This window comes from Chenopodium album, chromosome 6 (genome assembly GCF_948465745.1).
Source record: "Chenopodium album chromosome 6, dcCheAlbu1.1, whole genome shotgun sequence".
NCBI lineage: Eukaryota > Viridiplantae > Streptophyta > Magnoliopsida > Caryophyllales > Amaranthaceae > Chenopodium > Chenopodium album.
In genome coordinates this window covers 57936438-57959184 of record NC_137839.1, presented here as the reverse complement: position 1 = coordinate 57959184, position 22747 = coordinate 57936438, and the positions used below count along the sequence as shown (strand labels likewise).

Sequence of the window (22747 nt, the reverse complement as noted above, 5' to 3'; positions counted from 1 at the left end):
CAGTTAATAGCCTTAGAAAATTCTTTGAAAGGATGCGAAAGTATAACATGAGTTTAAATCCATCTAAATGTGCCTTTAGAGTAACCTTAGGTATATTCTTGGGATAGGTTATTAGCTCTAGAGTAATAGAGATAGACCTAACCAAGATTAAAGCAATCATGTTAATGCCACTGCCTAAGATAGAGAAACAAATTTGAGGATTCATTGGCCGATTGCAATATATAAGTAGGTTCATATCCAAGTTAACCACAATATGTGAACCTATATTCAAGAAATTGAAGAAGAACGTGCCAGTTATATGGGACGATGAGTGCCAAAAAGCCTTTGAGAAAATCAAAGCCTATCTCCCTAATCCTCCCGTACTGGCACATGCGCTCCCAAGAATCCCTCCAAGGTTATATCTGACAGTCACCAAAGAGACAATGGGAGCTATGCTCGCACTAGAATTAGAAGGAAAAGCAAACACCATCTACTAATTAAGCAAAAAGATGCTAGAGTATGAAGTACGCTATACACCACTTGAAAAATTTTGCCTCGCATTAGTGTGGGCCACAACCAAGTTAAGACACTACATGATCGTTCATACAGTCTATGTAGTATCTCGGATAAAACAATCAAAGTATCTCTTCGAGAAATCTACACTCAATGGGCAAATATCAAGATGGATAGTCAATTTCGTCCAATTCAATGTAAGGTTTATGCCCCAAAAGGCTATTAAAGGATCGGTGGTCTTGGACTTCTTAGCGGACTTCCCAGTAGAAGATTCGACTCCCATACATGAAAATGAGTTTTCGGATGAAGATTAATGCTTACAGAGGATGATACATGAACGTTATACTTCGATGGAGCATCAAACCAAAAAGGTTGTTGTGTGGGAGTATTGTTAGTATCACCAAAAGAACACGTCCCAATCTCTATAAAGTTAGATTTTAACGTTACCAATAATGCTGCAGAATATGAAGCATGTGTGGTAGGCTTCGAAACAGCTTTAGCATTGGGAGTAAAGAAGCTTCGAATGTTTGGAGATTCTTCTCTAATAATCAACCAGATTTCCAAAAGGTGGAAAGTAAGGAGCAAGACCTTGGATCCTTACCAAAAATATCTGGAAACTCTAACTAATCAGTTAGAAAAGGTAGAATACACCTATCTACCAAGGGAGGAAAACTAATTTGCTGATGCTTTGGCAAGGCTAGCCTCGATGGTTAGAATTCCCACAGAAATCAAGAAAATGCCCTTGACAATAGAAAAGAGGCATAAACCGGCTTACATTCAAGCAATAGAGGATGATGAGGTAGTTCAAGAAGAAGAAGAAGAACCTTGGTATACAGACATCCTCAACTATGTCACCAAAGGAGAATATCCACTCCACGCTGACAAAAAAGCAAAACGAGCCCTAAGGCTTTTGGCTTCCCAATATGTACTCATAGACAATGAGCTACACAAAAGGGTACCTAAAGATCGAGCTCTCTTATGCATAAGCGAAAAGGAATCCCAAGAGTAATGAGAATAATCTATGAAGGAGTATGTGGAACTCATGTGAACGACAAGATACTAGTCCAAAAGATAATGCGCGAAGGGTATTATTAGACTACAATGAATAAGGACCGTTATCACTATGTGAAAAGATGTCCTAAATTCGAAATATATGCCAACTTAAAGCACATTTCTCCATCACTCCTTTACACCTACACTTCACCATGGCCATTCTCAACATGGGGAATAGATATTATTGGGAAAATTACTCTTCCTGGGACAGGAGGACATGAATACATCCTAGTAGCAATCGACTATTTTACAAAATGGGTTGAGGCAGCATCGTATGCAAAACTCACTGCAAAGCAAGCACTCTTTATCAAAAGAAACATCATATGTCGATATAGAGTCCCACATGAAATGATAATTGACAATGGAACTCACTTTCAAGCAGAATGTGAATAATTTCTACAAAAGTATGGCATTCAACACCATCACTCTTCCCCATATAGGCCTCAAGCAAATGGTGCAGTAGAGGCAGCTAATAAAAATTTAAAATATTATCATCGAGAAAATGATGGAAAATTACAAAGATTAGCCTGACATACTCCACTTTGCTCTTTGGGGTTATTGCACGTCAATTCGCTCGTCAACAGGAAATCCGCCATTCTCCTTAGTCTATGGAATGGATGTCGTACAACCTGTAGAGCTAGAAATACCTTCCCTGCACATTGTGTTGGAAAGTAAACTCGATGAAGTTGAATTGACTATAGCAAGATACGAAGAGTTAATTCTACTTGATGAAAAGCGACTAGAAGCTCTACATCATACTCAATGCTACCAAACTGTATGGCTAGGCACTTTAATAAGAATGTCAAGACAAGAAATGTCAAGGTAGGAGACTTGGTGTTAAAAGCATTAAGGAAGAATGTTCTAGACCCAAGAAGCAAGTTTAGGCCCAATTGGTCTAGACCGTACATTATCAAAACCATCCTATCAGGAGGTGCTGCAAAATTAACTGACATGGATGGTAATGAATTTTCAAACATGACAAATTTTGACCAATTTAAGAACCCATAATTACTTGAGTAGGATACTTAAGAGAGCTACGTTTGGCTTGATTACTTAGGAAAAGATACGTAGGCAACCCTTGAAAGGGTGCGACCAATTTAATTCTCACAAAATTCGATTCTCCGGCAACAGAACAGTCAACGCGCAAAGATCAAGTCCTACGCGACGAAACCCAGCTGTTGCACACCGACAGACTCTAGCGCATAGTGACAATTATTCAGGACAGCGACAAACTCCGAATCAAAACGCCAGGGGTTCCGCATCTATCTGGGCAAATTTTGGTGTTTTCTGGAAATTTTTCGACTTCTGTACTCGAATAAATTTCAGAATAATTCAAGTTGTTTTCATTGCTTTAAGAAAAAATTTAAAAATATAAAAGTTAATTTAAATTAAAAAGATGAAATTGCATTAATAAAATAAGTAAAAAAAAAATTACATTATTGTGGAATTTTAAATAAAGCTTACGAAAAATTGACTTAATACTAAATTTGTCTTATAAATTGAAAGAAAAGCAATGCTCTAATCTGTCTTCTCCTTCTTATCTCTCTTTTAATTCTTTTCCGCTTCCTCCTCATCATCCATTACTTTTGCTAGTAAGCATCCTTTTGAAGACCTACATTCAATCTTGGTGTCAATAGTTTCTCCAATAGCCATTACACCATGTTTCTTTTCAACCCACACTTTCTTTTTTATGGAGTCAACTTTTTTTTTTTTCTCTTTATCTTTAGGGCTCTTCTTTTAAGGCATGACAGGAGTCTTAAATTCAACCTTTTCACCCAGACGCTCCTTAGGAGGTATTTTCTTGTCCCCTAGGCGGTCTTTCACATTGGTCCTATTCATTTTTTGAGCTTTGTTCTTGTCCTTTTGAGATCGACCAAGTATCCATTGCTTCACATCCCTGGACAAAGGAGGAACCTTTTGGGTAACAACTTCCCATAAAGGTCTAGCACACCAATAATCATCAAATCTTTCTACATCCTATGAAACTGGAAATTCATAGGGACGACGAAGATCACCAGATGGAACAATTTGAGCTAGAAATATTGTCTCCTCACCCTGGAAGGATAATAAAATGTCAATTTTGACAAGTTAGGAAGATGGCAGAAAGGTTGTCTATTGACATCAACCATCTTCTCAATTTTCCACCAAGGGACGACCCACTTGATGTTAAAGTCGCAAGATTCAAAGATCCTACTCCACTCCCGGCGGCCCATCCATATGGAAAAGCGTTTCTTCCGTCTCACAAAGCAGTTTAGAGTATAGTTGTCGACATTGTCAGGAGGGCTAATTAATTCAAGCCTCTCCATTAGCCACATCTGTAAAAATTCAAATGCAAATAATTATTATTACAATACAGAGTTAAATATTTTTTATTTCTGTAATTAAAAGTAATGATTTTCTACCTATAATAATGTAGAACCTCAAAGAGGTGCTTTTGGATCCTTTTTTAGCGCATCTAAACCAAGCATGGTTTCTCCAAAGATCAAAGGCATTGGATTTCTACCTGATTCAATCTGCTCCATGACAAGTGCTAAAATGGCTTGGCCTTCATTAATATTACCAGTAGTAAGCATATATTGGTTTAACATGCAAAAAAGGAAGGATCTTCTCCTATATACATGAAAAGATTTGGAGCGTGGTCTATCAAAATAAAAACGTGCAAATTCTTTCAAATTAACATTATTTCCATGCACAATATTTTTCAAATCCTTATCCTTAAGGGTAAGAAAATTCTCAAAATCTTTATAGTAATACTCACTTTTGGAATTACCGCAAGATTTAGGGAAGAGAAGCCTAGTATGGCCCCAATTCTTCCGATAAAGGGCAAATTTCATCATAACCAAGTCTAAAGCAATGAGTATTTAAATCCCAATACTCTAAGGCGGTATGAATAAAGTCTATGTGAAGATCAACCCCCTTTATACCATAGATACCCCCATATGGAAAAAGTCAAGTTCTTTTCACTCTTTAGCATTCATAGACCAGCACCACTCACGAGTGAAATCGCTAAAACTCTTAGACATGATTAAGAAACAAAAGCTATGACTATTTTTAATTTGTTCGACTATGTAGAAATCGTCAGATTTGGGGGCTAATTATGCACAAAATAGGCGCAATCCGAATCCCGCTCGGATTCGGAAAAATCATTCCAGCGCCATGCCACAGAAAACATGCATGGGGTACTGTTGCATTGCACCATACAGTATTATGTCGGACCAGCCTTGTTTGCTATGCTAACCCAGTTTTCTTGACTTTGACTCGATTTTGTACTATGATTTTATTTACAGAAAATTAGCCAAATCCTTCATTGTAAATTTTTTTTGTAACATTTTGAATTTAATTTAATTTAAGATTAATTTTTATTTTTCATTTTTTTGGGGGGAGAAAGTCGGATACCCTCCATAGATAATGAAAATGACATAAATTTTTAAGCATAATAAAACGAAAAATAAAAATGCAAAGCTGAAAATAAAATCATATATATACAAGTGTCTGAGTCAAATAAGCAAAGTCCTACAAAGTCAAAATAAAAACTACATGTACACCTATGATGGCGGACCCTGCAAATGGGGAGGAACATTAAACATATCGAAAAATTGTACAGTCCGAGGAGTAAAACCCTTACCCGCAGCCTAATCCGAAGGAGCCAAAATCGATAGAGTAGGGCCAGCCCATCCAGGCTCACCCTGCTACTGTACTCGTAAGTGTTAAGGTTGTCGAGGTTGTTGTGGATGTTGTGGCGACGAGCCAACCTCGTACGTCCCACCAAGCACTAAAGGAGCTAACGTTATGCTGCCTTGGCCAGTCGGTCCCCCAACGCACCCTCAGACGAAGAGCCAAAACCGTCTAATCTTACAGTACGATCTGAGTCCTCATGGCCACCCTGGCTCCCAACCGAGGTCCGACAATGCCTTGAGTCAGACCCCAATCTCTCTCTCCTAGCCTAAGGTTTCACACGAGCGCGCGTCGGAATAACGAGCTGAAATAGAAAAGGAAGTCAAGTCAAGTATCGAAAAGCAAATATAAACATAAAAGGAGTCAAGAGAAGTACCTCTATGCCATCGTCCCCACGACAACACATGGCTTGGTGGCTCAGCCTCACGAGTTGGTAGCGGAAGGCGTCCATACCCCTAGCCATCATCAGCATCACATCACGAGAAAACTGCCAAGATACAAAGTCAGAAATAACCAAGTATACACATAAATAAGATAATAGATAAAGTGACTCATCGAAGTCTATTATCGAGGTATCAACTCCTCTATGAAGCGACATGGCTCAGGAGCCAGAGGAACCATCTCATCAATAGGACTAAAAATTCCCTAGTAGACAATGGACACCAGCGGAGGCACGAACTCCCTGGTCGAAGCCTATCAGGTCAAACCCGAATGATTAGGATTGACTCGGGGCTATCAAATGAACAAATAAAAAATACAAATGATACCTCTCTCGACTTTGGCAAGCAAGGTGGAGGAGCCAAGTGCGGCAAAATCCTCTCATAAACTACGGTTCGAATGGATATGAATCCTCCGATTTGAACCAGCAGGTGTCCTAGCTGCACGACCTCTCAGCCTCGTCGGATCGAACATGTGACCATGAGGATGAGAAGGAACAACAGAAGAATCCGAGGAGTGCTGAATCGCAACTCTCTCGCCCAAATAGACCACAACATCATACATCCCCTAAAAATACCGACGCTGGGCACTGTACTGCACGACTAGTGCAGGGAAGATGAAGTCATCCCACAACCGAAATTAAACCTTAGGCTCCTCAAAACGAACACCTATCAGCTCAAATCCTGCTAAGGGTAATATAAACACAGAGTGTTAAGAAGCATACCGAGGGAAGTGACTCTTGAACACGAACAGTAGCAGTCTGTTCTTTCACACGACCTCCCCAACTGGAAGCAATAGGGAGCCCGCGAGGCGATGGCCTCGCCAGTGAAAAAGAAGGGAAATACTCGTAGAACTTGACCTATAAGACAGGATAAAGTGTCAGAAAAAGCTAAACACAAAACCTAAAGCAAGCTTTGGTTAATAGAGATATACCTATATTTTCCCTCAGAAACTGGAAAGCGTGACTTCCCCTTCATAACTACGACAGCGACAAGCGAGTCGCAATCCAAGTAGGAAGTTAGCATAGGCCAAGCTAGCCCAATCATATGATCCGACCATACGAAGGTCACGGAGAGCAGGCAAGTAGTAGAGTAGCACACGGATACCCTTTTCAGGGGAGAAGGTCCCAAAAAAAACGATCAAAGTAAGATTCGCACCCGCTGCTCAAGGGTAATCGCACTGTCATGAAAGGCCTTCATCAACATGGTCCGGCAAATGGACCGACTGCTGATCTGAGTCGGTTGAGCCTCAGCACGATCTCGAATAGCTATGGTGTCGATCAACTCCTCTACCTCTAGAGAGTATACTGTGATGTCGCTGCCAAAAGGCACCGCCGTCGCCCGGATCTCTAGACCGGTGATGAGAGAAAAGTCGAGAGGAGTGATAGTCATCTCGCCCCACAGAAAGTGAAAAGTGTTGGTGGTGTCCCAAATGAACTCCACCGCAGCTCAAACCAAACAGCGGCCTGACGTGAAATAATGAACGACCCGTGTAGCCAGAACAAGAGGAGTCAGACCACAAGACTCCCAAAGCTCGCGCAACTCGATGTAGTCGCGAAAGTATAGGCCATATATCTAACCAAGAGATGCGTGGCAACGAATACGGTCGCCTGTGATCCTGAGTTGCACGCGCTCCGAGATGTGAAAGTGAGGAGCAAAGTAGAGAGTGCGCTTGTCCCACTCGGGGAACTCTCCCAAGCCGGTAGAAGCTCCCTTGCCTATGTCAACAGGCTCGTCCTCTTGATGAGCGTTGCAGGAGTGAGAACTAGAGCTGCGATGTCTATCCATGCTAAATTATGCAAAATAATAATAATCAAAGGTTATATGGTATCTAAGGTTCGCCTAGCCACATGATACTATGTTCAAACAGAAAAAGAGTACGTAGTACTAAAACAGAGTACGATTTTTATTCAAGAAGAAATAACATTTTCAAATAATCAAACAATTTCTTACTATAATATAGCAAATATTGTGATAAATTTAGCATGAATAACTATCAAGAACATCAAGAATGAGTCACATTGTTCTCACGAACGGAAAGGGGTCAGCAATGGAAAAATGTTCATTTCTTCACGAAATTGAGTCAAACAAGTCTCAAAACACTCCCAAGGAAATATACAAGCATAAGCAAAAGGATTCATGGCATAAAATTCAACAAATAAAGCAAAATAAACATAATTGGGCTTCGAATTTTCAAAAACCCGCAAACAAACATGCGCGAAATTGAGAAAAATCGGTGTGAGTTTGGAGAAAACTTACATAGATCGGGAAACTAGAGATCGAAAGCTTCGATTTGCAAAAAAACTTGAGCGATTTCGGTTGAGAAACAAGAAAGAACGAAGAAGAGGAAGATTTTCGAAAACTAGAGCAAAAAACGAGCAGCCACGACGAAATGAAGGAGAAGGGGTTTAAATCCGAAAATCCCAACTCTATCGCCAAACGACAGAAATCAAGGGCAGCGTGATCCTTGTCGTGTCGCGACAAAGCAGTTGTGTCGCGACAACAAGTTCTTGCGGGCGCTGGCTCAGCGATAGGAAATATGGCCCCCATATTCGTCTATGCGGACCTAATGCAGCATTTTGGGTTCTTGGTACGCTAGTTATCCCATATAAGAAAATTGACATGATTAGTAGTCGGCTTGATTATAATCGCAGAAAGTGATCAACTTGACAACTATCGTCTCACTTAGCTTAAAGCACATATGTATTAATTATCTCATCACAAGCACCAAGGTCATGGTTCACAAGCAAGCACAAGCACCAAGGTACCGACTCATTACAAATGCGCAGAGGTACTAGCATAGTGAGGAATTACAACGAAGTAACAACAAAAAGCAAAGCACAGAGGATCAACAAGCGGTGGTCTTCGATAACGTTCCTAGGAAGGTTATCATTATAAAACTGAATATGGATACAAGCAGCGGTCTTTGACGATATCCCGAGGCATAGAGGAGATTGTCTAAAACAGCGAGGCACAACCATGGCGAGGTACGACCACAACTCTAAAGATCGCTACAAGCAGCAGTCTTCGACGATGTCCCGAGGTAGAGAGGAGATTGTCTATAGCGGCGAGGCACAACCATGGTGAGGTACTGTAACATCCCTGAAGATGGAGAGGCATAGTCACCTTTGATGATGTTCCCGAGGCACTTTGGAGGATTGTCACAAAAAAAATGAAGATAGCGAGGCATTGTTACCTTTAGATGGCGTTCACGAGGCACTGTGGAGGTCGTCACCAAAAAATGCAGCAACAAAATTGGTTACTCTAGAGACGTGTGCTCGACGGTGCAAGATACACATTTCTTAACTCTTTTATCTGTTTAATTAACGCTAGTTTGAAGGTATCGGCGTTATAGGATGATTTAGAATCGCAAAATGTTCTGAATCATTCTCCGTCCCTATGGCTACTTTAACTTTTGTTTTCGAAACATGCGTTTCTCCAAACTCAGTCAAAGTAGGGCCGTTATGGTCCAAATACTAATTTGGGTCTGAAATGGTTTTATGGCTCAATGATCTAGTGGAGGGCCTATTATTTATTATTCCTAAAATTATTAGGATTGATTATAGTCTTCTAGAATAGTCTAGAAGGTTATTTTGAGTTCTAATAGCATTAGCATTGATAATTAATATTTTAGAAAAATAATGAATTTGGTTTGAAATAAAACAAGTGTTTTATTATGATAAATTTGATTTAAAATTGATTAAACAGAGTTTTTATCGCTTAATTACATTAAGAGAGGATTCTGTACAAAAAAAAAAAATATGTTAATATAATATGTTGTTGGATTTGTCATAATGTCTACTTTTATAAATTAATTTTTTCATAACTTTTACTAATCTCTCGTTAAAAATATTGATGGTCAAAGTTGTGTCTTGTCCAATGTGCAAATTTAACTATAGCTTATTAAAAAATAAATAAAATAAATAAATAAAAAATAATAAAAAAAAACATAGGTAGTAATTTTTTATAATCCCTCCATCCCAACCCTTTTTATTGTTCCCATTTGAAATCTTGACACTATTCATAATACGAGAAAATCTTATAAATTACTCTTAATATACAATACATAACATAGACATGTTGGGTCTTATTTAATTCGTCTCGATGAATATATTATTAATATTCAATTGTTATATATTTTACTAATAGGCAATTAGGCAACTAACAATATTTATAGTGATCAAAGTGTTGCATTAGCAAACGTGCAAGTCCAAATGGAAACTATAAAAAGGGACGGAGGGAGTAGATTCATGATTGCATACTATAAAAGTTAATGTGATTATTAGTCTAATGTATAATGAGTTTTTTGTAAGATAAAATTTATGGAAAATGTTATACATAGTCCTTAGGGCTACATATAAGCATTAAATATACACTTGAAAATCGTAAAAAGTTAAGAAATTATCAAAATATAAATACTAATAACACTGATTTACGCGTGTTTTGTCATGAATTTCTAATTTTATTCAATTTCCAAGAGTATATTTAATGTTTATATATAGCTTTTAGGGCTACATATAACATTACCCAAAATTTATTATTAGAAAAATAATAACTTTTGTAGTATAAAGGGTAACTTTAAATACTTTTAAAATAAGGTTAACCCATTTTATAATAAATTAACATAAACTCGCGTTTTTGGAGAATATGTGAAGACTCAATAGATAATGGAGAACAAAATATTTAGATCTATACAATTAATTATTACCTCCGTTTTATGTTTTTTGCAACTTTAAAATATTTTATGTCTTACAAATAATACCTCAACGGGGTGTTTGGCAACAAGGATAGGGATGATGAGGATAAGAAGGTTGGATAAAGATAGGGAATTATTAGGTGGGATAAGGATAAAATTATGATATTTATTGTTTGGAATGAGGTTGGAATTAAATTAGGCTAACTAGCAAATTTACTTAACTATCCTTACTAATTTTTTTCCTCTCTCCTCTTTCTTCCCTTTCAATAAGGGCAAATATGTCTTTTACTTTTTAATTTTTATCCCCAAACCTTATACTTGCTCCCCCTTGTTATAGAGATAGAGAAATAAGCCCCAATTTAGTCTCCATCCCTTTTATATGGGATAACTTGTATCCCCTCAAACAAACAAGAGATAATGGGATATGAGGAATTATAAATCCTTATCCCACCAATAATCCCCACAAACAAACATACTAAAAGTAAAAATATATATATATATATATATATATAATGGAGGTAAAAAATGATGGTGTACGGACCACGGAATTACATAAATTTACAAATCCTTGATTCTTATATTTGTGTAGGACCAACTCTTTGCCACGGGACCAATCTTCTATTACTTTGTAGTAAAGTCATCCCATTACACTCAATTATCCATTCACTAATTGGGAAAAGCCCATACTTAACAACTTTTCGTCTAGCCTCGTTAGTTAAGTTGGGAGATATATTGTATTTTCCTATTTGTTTATTATCATTAAACATATCCCTATTGATTGATGATCATGTCTATAACAATTTAGTGATCTTTATTACCTATATAATAAATCCATAGTTTATTATAAGTTGACATTTTTATTATTGTTTCAATATTTTTAATAAAACCTTTTTGTATTACTTGACAAGGTTAAAATAATTGAAAACTTCTCAATAGTATCCAATTTGTTTGGCATCATTTTTGGTTTTCAGTTTCCTTTTTTTTTTTTTTTTTTTTTTTAACTAAAAACCAAAAACAAAAGGTGTTTCCACTTTTCTGTTGTCAGTTTTCAAAATTATCATGATTTTAATAAGTCTATATAACTTTTGATTCATTATGTGACATATATAATATACTTTTAAAAAACAAAAAACCAAAAAACAGAAAACAACAGTGATGCCAAACAAACCCTAAGATTTATGTTTTTCTCTTTGGTAATCAAACTATAATAATGATATCATTTTAAGTGATAAACCTGTGTTTGTCTATTGTTATATATATGTGGCTTTACTAACCATTTTATTGTGGTAAATAAAAAATTATTACAGGTTAAATTAATTAAGGTTCGCGGTACATATACAGATTAATATAAGCTCCTTGTAAAAGATCGTTATTCCTTCTTCTCGCATTTAAAAAAAAAAAAAAAAAAAGGAAGAAGTCCCTATATAGGTTCATATAAGCTCCATGTAAAAGATTGTTATTCCTTCTTCAAGCATTAATTCCCTATCTTGAACTCCACTGTGATCATACACTAAAGTATGGTGGCGTCCAAAGAGAAAGAAGATAGAGCAAAAGAGTCGCCAACAAGTTTTTTTAGGAACTTGTACACCATTCACGAGGTGAATGTTACACCCCTTAACGATCCAAGAGATCGTCAACTCCATAAGGTCTTGAACAAAATAGGGTTCGGGGATGAAGGTACAAATCCAACCTAAAAGATATTGAACCTGCCCTAATAATAGGCCTCTACTTTATTCAGATCGTATTCATGTGCGCTTTCTGATTAACATGCAATCAATAGGTTAACCCTAAACCTGTTTATCTATGTTGGTTGAATTTAATGCACAAATAAATCTATTATTGGCGATCACTTGAATTATAATCAAATTAACCATAACAAGATTATTAATTATCTTATTAAGTGTGATTACAAGTATCAATTCCCTTTAAACATGCATAAAAGGTGTGATCAAGCAATAACAATAAATATCAAGCAACATAATAATAATCAAAATAATAATAATAATTAATAAACATAATAATAATAAACATAATAATAATAATAATAATAATAATAATAATAATAATAATAATAATAATAATAATAATAATAATGATAATAATAATGATAATAATAATAATAATAATAATAATAATAATAATAATATATTCATAATCATGTTAAAGCATAAAAATAGCAAGATCCTAGGAATGATACTGTAGGGAATATTTCAAGCGTTAATCCCCTAACTTGAACCCCACCGTGATCATACACTAAAGTACGGTGGCGTCCAAAAGGGAAGAAGATAGAGCAAAAGAGTCGCCAACAAGTTTTAGGAACTTGTAAATCGTTCACAGGGTGAAGGTTACACCCTTTAACGATCCAAGAGATCGTCAACTACATAAGGTCTTGAACCAAATAAGGGTTCGGGGATGAAGGTACAAATCAAACCTAAAACAGATTGAACCTGCCCTAATAATAGGCCTCTACTTTATTCTGATCGTATTCATGTGCGCTTTCTGACTAACATGCAATCAATAGGATTACCCTTAACCTGTTTAATCTATGTTGGTTGAATTTAATGCACAAATAAAACTATTATTGGCGATCACTTGAATTATAATTAAATTAAACCTAAACAAGATTATTAAATATCTCATTAAGCGTGATTACAAGTACAAATTCCCTTTAAACATGCATAAAAGGTGTGATCAAGCAATAACAATATATCAAGTAAAATAATAATAATAATAATAATAATAATAATAATAATAATAATAATAATAATAATAATAATAATAATAATAATAATAATAATAATAATAATAATAATAATAATAATAATAATAATAATAATAATAATAATAATAATAATAAACTTATAATCATAACAATCATAATTAAAAATAATCATCATTATAACAATTATAATCATAAATCATAAAGAATAATCATAATAATAATCATCATTAATTAATAATAATAATTATGTTAAAGCATAGGAAGATCCAAGGCATGATACTAACAAGATTAATAACAAACCCTAGCACATGTCACTAAACAATAAAAAATTAAATATTTAACCCTAACATGATACTAGGAATCATAAATATTAGGAAGAACATAGGAAGCATCGTAACAATCATATTTGATATTAAATTTACCCTAAACATGATACTAGGAATCATAATAAAAACCTAAACATGATTTCTACATCATAACATCAATACAAACTATTAAAGCACTTACTTTGATGCCTCGTACCTCTTTCTAATAACAAAATACACACGTTAGTAACTTCAAGGAAAATAATAAAATCAAAACAATTAAATTAAATAATTGAAATAGAGATTTGGGACCAAACCCTCAGAAATTAAACCTTTCACGTCTAGGGCGAAGGCAACTTCGAATATGACTAGGTGTTTGTAGATCTTGAGAATTCGGAATTTTGTATGTAAAAAGCGAGTTTAGAAAAAGAGAGAGAGAGAATAAAAAGAAAATTGATGAGAGTTGGCGAATGATTAGAAGAGAATGAGAATGAAAACCGGTTGTAGATGAATATTAATGAAAACTAGTTGTAGGTGAATTCTGGTTAAAACCGGTGAATGAAAACGGAGTTTTTACAACGTTATATATAGAGAAAATCATCCAAAAAGATAAAAATACCAAAACAGAGTCTGACACACGTGAAACAAGGTTGGCGCCAACGCCGGCCATTGGCGCCAGACGCTAACCCTGGCGCCAAGCGCCAAGGCTAGCACCAGGCGCTACAGCTAGCGTTTGGCGTTGACCTGGAAATTTACGCGTTTTCCTAAAATTCAGATAAAAATTGCCGTATAGGAGGATACAATCGTATTTTCCTCAAAAATGCTCTTTGATTTTAATTAGAACTCTGAAAAGTCAACAAAAGTCAATTTATCAATGCTAATTGAATTAGCAATGAAAAGAACCTTCTAGAAGAATCTAGAAGACTAAAACTATTCCTAATTGTATTAGGAATGATAAATCTATATTAGGCCCTCCCCTAGATCATTGGGCCACATATAAGGCTCAAACCAGGCCCAGTTTAGTAATTTGGTCATAACTTTCTCAATATTCATCGGAATTGGGCTTATAATATATCGTTGGAAAGCTCTTGTCAAGCCCCATCCAACTACACTACTATTGGACCCATATCATGGACCAACCAAACTAGATTGGCTGTTTTCTTAAAATAAGTTTTCAAAAACAGAGAGAAGAGAAATAAAATTAAAACTATCCGCAACACTAAACTTTCCACACTTTCACTTCATTCGATTATGATTCGATGTGAAAGGTGCTCATCACTAGGTTTGGTTTTTGGGAGACACAAATGGGTGTCTACAGAAGCCCCCACTTTGACTGAGTTTGGAGAAACACACGTTTCAAAAACAAAAGTCAAAGTATTGATAGGGACGAAGAATGATTCAGAACGTTCTACGATCCTAAACCATTCTTGTAACGCCGATACTTGCAAAACTAGCGTTAGTTAAACAGATAAAAGAGTTAAGAAACGCGTATCTTGCACCGCCGAGCACACGTCTCTGCAAGTAACCGATTTGCTGCTGCTTTACTGTTGTTTTGATGACCTCCTGCAAGCTAGAGAATGCCATCCCGCTTAAAAACCGCTACGCTTGTAACTGCTTCCAATATAGAAGACTGCTTCGCTTGAAACGATCCTCTCCCGCTATGATAATATTCCACATCCAAGGGAATACCATCGAAGATTGTTTTGCTTGAAACAATCCTCATCCGCATTGATAATATTCCACATCCAAGGGAATATCATCGAAGATTATTTCGCTTGAAACAAACTTCATTCGCATCGATAATATCCAACGTCCAAGGGAATACTATCGAAGATTTTTTCGCTTGAAACAATCCTTATCCGCATAGATAATATTCCACATCCAAGGGAATACTATCGAAGATTTCTTCGCTTGAAACAATCTTCTTACGTTTTATGACCATCTTCCACGTCTAAGGGAACATGGTCGAAGACAACTTCTCTTGAAATTACCTTCAGTTGTGTGTGACAACTCTCCACAATCTAGGGAATGTCGTCGAAGATATCCTCGCTTGAAGCCATCCTCATTTGATGCGATAATTTTCAAAAGGAAATTACCAAAGATCTCCGCTTGTCGATATTTAAAAGCTCGCTTGAACTTTACTCCCGCTATGCCTGTATATCGGCGCTTTTGTTGCTTTGAACCTGTACGTCGGTGTAGGCATCGTTCGAAGTGCGCCTATGTTTAAGCATGTGTGAATATGCTTGGCACTCATAGGAAGTGAGAATTGACATTACTATTAGGGACAACGATTAGGGAAAAATAAAGTAGGGAACCGCCAACAAGTTTTTAAGGAACTTGTAAACCGTTCACGAATTATAAAAGGCAACCACGAATAAGGGACAACGATAGGCAACAACGATTGACCCGTGAAGGTTACACCCCATTCATAATCCATGAGATTACTAACTCCATATGGTTCGGAACCACGAAAGGAGGATCGGGGATGATGGTACGAAGTGAGTCATGGACTCACATTCGCCCGTATTGGCCTCTACTCGATTCTTATAGTGAAAAGCATTCCTGCAATCTCAAAGGCATACAAACAGAATATTCAATTTGCTCCAAACTATTATTTAGCTAAATTGGTTGAATATTAATGCAACACATAATTCTAAAATATTGTGATCACTTGAATTAATAACAAGATTAAAAAGGAACATAAACCGGTTCGTCCAAATTATCTTATTAGGCATGATTTTCAATTACATATTCCCTTAAAACATGCAATATGGTGATCAATAAATATAAATATAATAGACATTAATATTGGAAGAAATTCAACAATAATAACGTTAGTAAAATCAAATATAAAATAACCCTAATCATGATACTAGAAATATTAAAATAAAATAAGAGTAATTAAATTAATGAATTACTCACATTCCGCACGTTCCTTTAAATTGCTACATCCTGAATAAACTGTTAGTAACTTCAATTAAAATATAAATCAAATTTAAAAAATTAAATTAAATAAAAAGTAGAGTTGATTTAGTCAAACCCTCAGTTAATTCTACCTTTTCACACCTGGGTTTTAAGTATAGAACTTTGGGTATTGTATGAACTCCTTGGAGTGCTTAAGGGAAGGAATGAAAGAATAGGGAGGCTAGTGTTTAGGCTAAAGAGGGAGAAGAGAATTATTTGATGATCAAACTTTTTTTGATGATCGGAAAAAGAGAGATATGACCTCTATTTATAGAGAAAAAAAAAGGTCGAAGAATCAAGAAAAGATAAGAATTCGAATCGGATAAAACTCTTGCGATAGACAACAGTTTTTGCGGTTTTTGTTTTTATCATATCTTTTTATCCAGAAATTGGAATAAGATAAATAAGATATCTTTGGAAATATCTAGAAGTTTACATTCTAACCCAATTTGAATCAGATTAAAATATTTTTTAGAATAAAAGATATGACCGAAATAGTAGGACGGTGTCAGTTTTGGATAGAGTTTGACATTTTATTCATATCTTTTCCGTTATAGCTCGGAATTGATATTATAATATATCATTGGAAAGATAATTTCAAGGGCTATCTAACCATATAAAATTTTGATAAAAACTACGAGGCACGAAAATAATATCTGTCTATCTTTGAACATCTTTCAATTCGGATAGAAATAGGATTTAGAAAAAAAGGAGTTTTATTCAATTTCAAACTCTTTAATCTTATCTTTTCAAAACGGATAATTAAGATCTTTTAGAAACTTATAGAAGTTTCAAATTAATCCTAATTGTTTTAGGAATAGGATGAAATAATTTGGACCCTCCACATGATCATTGGGTCGTAGGTAAAGTGGGCTTAGGTTCGGTTTGGGCTCAGTTTAATATTTTGGCCATAATTTATTCGTTATAACTCGGATTTGGACTTATAATACATATTTGGAAAGCTCTTTTAAAGACCCATCCAACTATTTAGTCATTGGAACCATATTATGGATAAAATAAACTAGATTAAGTGTTTTTATAAAAAGGACACGAAATGAATGATTTTAAAGGACACAAAATGAATTATTTTGGGTTTAAAGGCACGAAAGAGGAAAATAAGTTATGGTTTGGGGAAATGGGATAGGAGTTGGGTTGGTTTATGAAATGGAAATATGGATTTAAGAAGTCCAAGATTAAATACTCTACCCGACCAATAATGGCGGTGAAAGGTTGTTCATCATCGGGTTTGGTTTTGGGGAGACATTTTTAGGTGTCTACAGAAGCCCCCACTTTGACAGAGTTTGTAGAAACGTCAGTTTCGAAAACGATAGTCAAAGTAGTCGATAGGGACGGAGAATGATTTAAGATGTTCTGCGATCCTAAATCACTCTGTATACGCCGATACCTGCAGAAAAATGTTAATTCCACAGATAAAAGAGTAAATTGATAGAATATGTATCTAGCACCAGTGTATCGGTGGCAAATGAGTTAGGCAGCTTCCTATGCTTGAAGGAATCCACCGGATAACGTTCGTTGAAAAGCTTTCCATGCTTGAGGAAAGCCGACTGAGGAGTTTGGTAGTTTTCTAAGCCTGAAGAAACCTACCGGATGATACCTTCCATGCCTGAGGAAAGTCGAAGTATGAATTTGGTGTCATTCTATGCTTGAAGAAATCCACCGATATGCTTTCCATGCTTGAGGAAAGTCGACAAAGGAATTTGGTGGTATTCTATGCCTCAAGAAATCCACCGGATAATACTTTCCATGCTTGAGGAAAGTCGACAGATGATGAGATTGCAAGTCTCTGTGTATCGAGAACCTTGCGTTATGAAATGATGGTGGTTCGATTGTCCCCGAACGTGGGCTGTAGTTGGTTCGCTTGTCCCAGAACGTGGGCTGTAAATGGTTCGCTTGTCCCCGAACGTGGGCTGTAAATGGTTCGCTTGTCCCCGAACGTGGGCTGTAGATGGTCCGCTTGTCCCCGGACGTGGGCTGTAGATGGTCCGCTTGTCCCCGGACGTGGGCTGTAGATGGTCCGCTTGTCCCCGAACGTGGGCTGTAGATGAGACCTGCAAAAATAAATTTGCCAATGGACTCGTATATATTGTGATTGACTTAACCACTGACTTGACCAAGTTTGACTTGATGTGACATGACATGTGTATGACTTGTGAGTGTGTGTGTGTATATGTGTGTGTGCAGACACAAGCAAACGAAGATGCAAAAGCAAATTTTTCCGCCAATTTTTGTCATGAGTGGAGGGTACCGACTTTCTCCTGAAAAAGAAAGATGTGAAAACTGAACTTTTATTTTCGAACTTCCCTTGTTGAGAAAATTATTAAAAAGTTTTTGTAAATTTCCCCAAAAGAAAAGACGCGAAAAAAAAGAAGTTTTGAACTTCCTCGTTGAGCAAGATAAAATGAATCGCATGGATTGAATTGCTTTTTTTTAAAGTAATGTATGCATGATGCATGTCCTTAGGCCAAGAGGCTAAGGACAATTACATCATGTGACACGATGAATGAACTTAGGTCATGGAGCTAAGCATCATATATGGTGTAAAGAAACGATCTTGAACGTCACTTAGGTCTGGAAGCTAAGCACGTATACAGATGAAATGATTATTGCATAATGAACGTTGCTTAGGTTAAGGAGCTAAGCACGATATGATTTGTATGATTAAAAATAATTGATATATAAATGTTTCTCAGCACATTATGCGATGCATGAAACAATGAATATTGCTCATGTCAGGAAGCTAAGCAAGTATACAATGTTTTTTCTAATGAATGTTGTCTTTAAATATGATGAAACATGCACAGTGTTGAAACAAGATTTCATGATAAGGGATCTTAAAGGAAAGGATGATTGATATGGATATGGATGTGTGAGTGAAGTGTGTGAATGTAATACTAAGGCTAGCTGCAAAGGCTATGGTGATGGAAATTTATGTGAGAAGAGTCAAAATGGTGACTCTTTAATTAGGCTGGGTAGGCTAAATGATGTGGGATCAAGCCCCCAAGTCTAGCTCTAGATGGATAGGGTCATAGGATTAAGCATTGGATATTCTTTGACTCAATCAAGCATATGAATGTGGTCGCACCTCGATGTGAGGTTTCCTACGTATCCGTTAGGAATCAGGCCAAACGTAGCTCTAACCGAACTTTGCACAAGTGTGTGTACACCTCAAAGAGGTCTTTCAAGGGTTTTAATGTGGTTAAGCTGAAGGTTTAAGGAAGAAAGGGGTGAAAGGATCATGACCCGAGAGAAGCCCCCAAGATATGCAATTGTGTATTAGACTTTGTAAGTTTTATTTTTCATATATTTTTTTCTTTAATTTTTTTTTTCATTCTTTTGAATCAATGTAGGCAATCTCAGATCATGCGGTCCATCACTCACTTAGCATTCATATTTCTCAGGCACGGTACCAAGCACTCAATGAGAGATGCAATTTGAGACGTGTTCATATCAAAGACATTGGAACACTTGCCTTTAGACATTGTGTTTATTGTTGCTTTGCTACATCTTTGTTTTTTTACTTGCTTTTTGAATGTTATACAATTACACATCTTTCAATCCCAGGGTTAAGTGAATGTGGGTTGAATAAATGAGGCCAACCATTAGACGAGGCTCAAAGTAGTTGATGAAAAAATGGATATTTGATTGAAAATGGTTTAAGGGGAATGACAGGGTTGCAAAGGTGCCTCAAGTCATTGGTGTACCTTGCGTTTAGTTCGGTAATTGATTTTTTTTTTTTTAGAATGAGTGAATGAAAAATGCTATGATCGAGATGTAAAGGAAATTTTCTCATTTTATTAATGGAAAAGGTGAACGAAATACATGAGACATATATGCTAGACATGAATGGGGGAATGGAGATGAATGACAAAAAAGAAATCATGAAACACTACTACAAAATTGGCCAAAGAGACCTTAAGTAAGAGGCCAATTAATTAAATATGTGGTCTCTTAGTTTCAAGAGACCAGATATTTCAAATAAATGGTCTCTTAAAAAAAGGAGAGACCACTTCTCTTAAATAAATGGTCTCTCTTTTTATTGGTTTATTTAATTAAAAAAAATGAGAGACCACTTCTTTTATATAAATGGTCTCTCTTTTTATTTGTTTATTTAATTTAAAAAGAGGAGAGACCATTTTTCTTGTATATATGGTCTTTTTAAAAAAAAATAAAATAAAATAAAAAAAATTGATACACGGATTCCTTCTCTATCCTCCCTCCCTTAAAGGCTCAAACCCTAAATTACATAAGCTGATAATAATCAGATACTTCAATTCTTATTATTCAGCCCCTCTTTCCTCTCAAATCCGCCCCTTATCTTTCTCATCTCTATTATTTCTTCTCTCAACAGCTTCATCAACCAAGAAATTAACCTCGCTCAGCTCTGATGTGAGTGTTTTTGGTAAAGCAAGGGCAAGTTTAATTTCCCCCAATTTTTCGAAATTATCAAAATTTTAGGGTTCTTACTGTTATTTCCCTTTTGTTTCACCAAGCGAGAATTTTTCTTCCAAGTAAGTATCTTTTTTGTATTCCGATTGGTTTGATTTGAATTTGTTGAGGTTTGAGCGTCTTTTTTGAGATTTAATTGGTGTTTGTGTATATAATTTGATGCGAATTTAAGTTTTTTTTCGAATTTTTGTTGAGTAATTTTATTTTGAGTTTTGGGGTTTCTACATGTCGATATCTTCCATAGTCGCCATTTAACTGCTTGTTTTCTGGTCGATGTTCATCGGCACCGTCACTCTACGGTGGTCCTCCGGAAACCTCAATTGTCTCTCCGATGACCTCGACACACCATCTGAGAAACAATCTTGATGTTATTTTTTTTTTTTCAATTTCCTTGATTTTGGAATCTGGATTGGTGTTAATCTTTATGGGGTTTGATTAATTTTGTAGGAAATGGAGGAGGGTGAGAAAGTGGTGGACAATTTTGCTTGAATTTTCAACTTGAATACATACTGCGTTTTTGTTGAAGATTTGTCGTCAATTTGGTGCTAGTTTTTGGTAAGTTCAATTTATTGGTTCTTGATTTTGGATTTGTTTTAATTTCTAGGAGTGTTCAAATCAGGTTTTTTTATTTTTACTGAAGTCTTAATTTCACGCATTTGACAGAATATGTTAGTTTTTTTTTTTTTGTTTTTTTTGGTTTTGTTTTTTAAGAAACAGAATATGTTAGTTATATGTTCTATTGTTCTTAAAATCGAATTTTTCATCATATACAATGAGGCGTTCAATTTTGATTTTATTTTTTGGGTTAGTGTAATCTTACTTATAAGTTTGTACAACTTTTTTTTTTAATAATTGTGTGCTAATTTTTAATCTCTTTGAAAATTTTTCAGGATAAAAAGAGAGGATTAATTATTTTTCTTGTTGAATTATTTGGTTGGCATGAGTCCCTGCACAAGATACTAGAAGGCCTTGATTATAGTGCAATTGAGTTTTTTTTAAGTACAAGTATGAGTTATGTATAGAATATTGATTGTACTCAAATACTTTGTATTAAGGAATTGTATTAATGAGTTTTAAGGATTGGTTTTGTATAAACTACATGTATAATTTTCGTCTTAATGAATTGTATTTTTGTTTGATTTAAATCATAATTAAGCGGAGTAAATACAGATAATTTTTTTTTTTTTAAAAAAAAAAAAAAGAAAGAGACCATTTATTTGAAATAGGTGGTCTCAGTTTTTCAGAAACCGAGACCATCTATTTCAAATAGGTGGTCTTAGTTTTCCAAAAATTGAGACCACTTATTTTAAATAAGTGGCCTTAGTTTTATAACATGAGACCACTTTTGATGAAGTGGTCTCTTAGGCCAAAGAGACCTATGAGCTAGAGACCATCCCTAAGATAGTCTCTTTGGCCATTTTGATATGGTCTCTTTGGCCAATTTTGTAGTAGTGAAATCTTGCATTAAGGATCTGCTGTGCGCCTTGTGTTCATTACTTCATGCCGCCTGGAGGGACAGGAAGTCTGTTTGCATCCACCAAGTCTTGAATGACGTCCTTCAAATTCCAACATTGCTCAATAGTGTGGCCCCTTCCTTGATGGTACTTGCAATGGGCATTGGGATTCCATTTGGCGCTCCTTTCTTCATGTTTTGGCTCTGAAAATAGCCAAATAGGTGTGATCAAGCCTTGACCGTAGAGGCGATCAAAGGCCGCATCATAAGTCATTCCTAAAGGAGTGTAAGTTCTTTTCTTCTTGGGAAATGGAGCATCAAGAGCTAACACTTCATTGAGATTAACTAGGCTTATATTGTTGGTAGTATTTTCGTGCTTAGAAGACGAAGAAGAAGGATGGTCGTTCTTCTTGAAGTGTTATTATTGTTACTACAAGCAGTCTTTATAAGCTCATCCTCGATATTGATGCCGATGTCGTATAC

At 35.8% G+C, this 22747-nt stretch overlaps 1 long non-coding RNA gene across 1 annotated transcript; it reads left to right on the top strand.

Annotated features, from left to right (window-relative positions):
- Positions 1-20536: 20536 nt before the first annotated feature.
- Positions 20537-21965, top strand: LOC145634928 (uncharacterized). Its single transcript, XR_014113690.1, has 3 exons — positions 20537-20873; positions 21259-21366; positions 21702-21965. It is a non-coding gene; the product is annotated as an uncharacterized LOC145634928 (long non-coding RNA).
- The last annotated feature ends 782 nt before the right edge of the window (positions 21966-22747 follow it).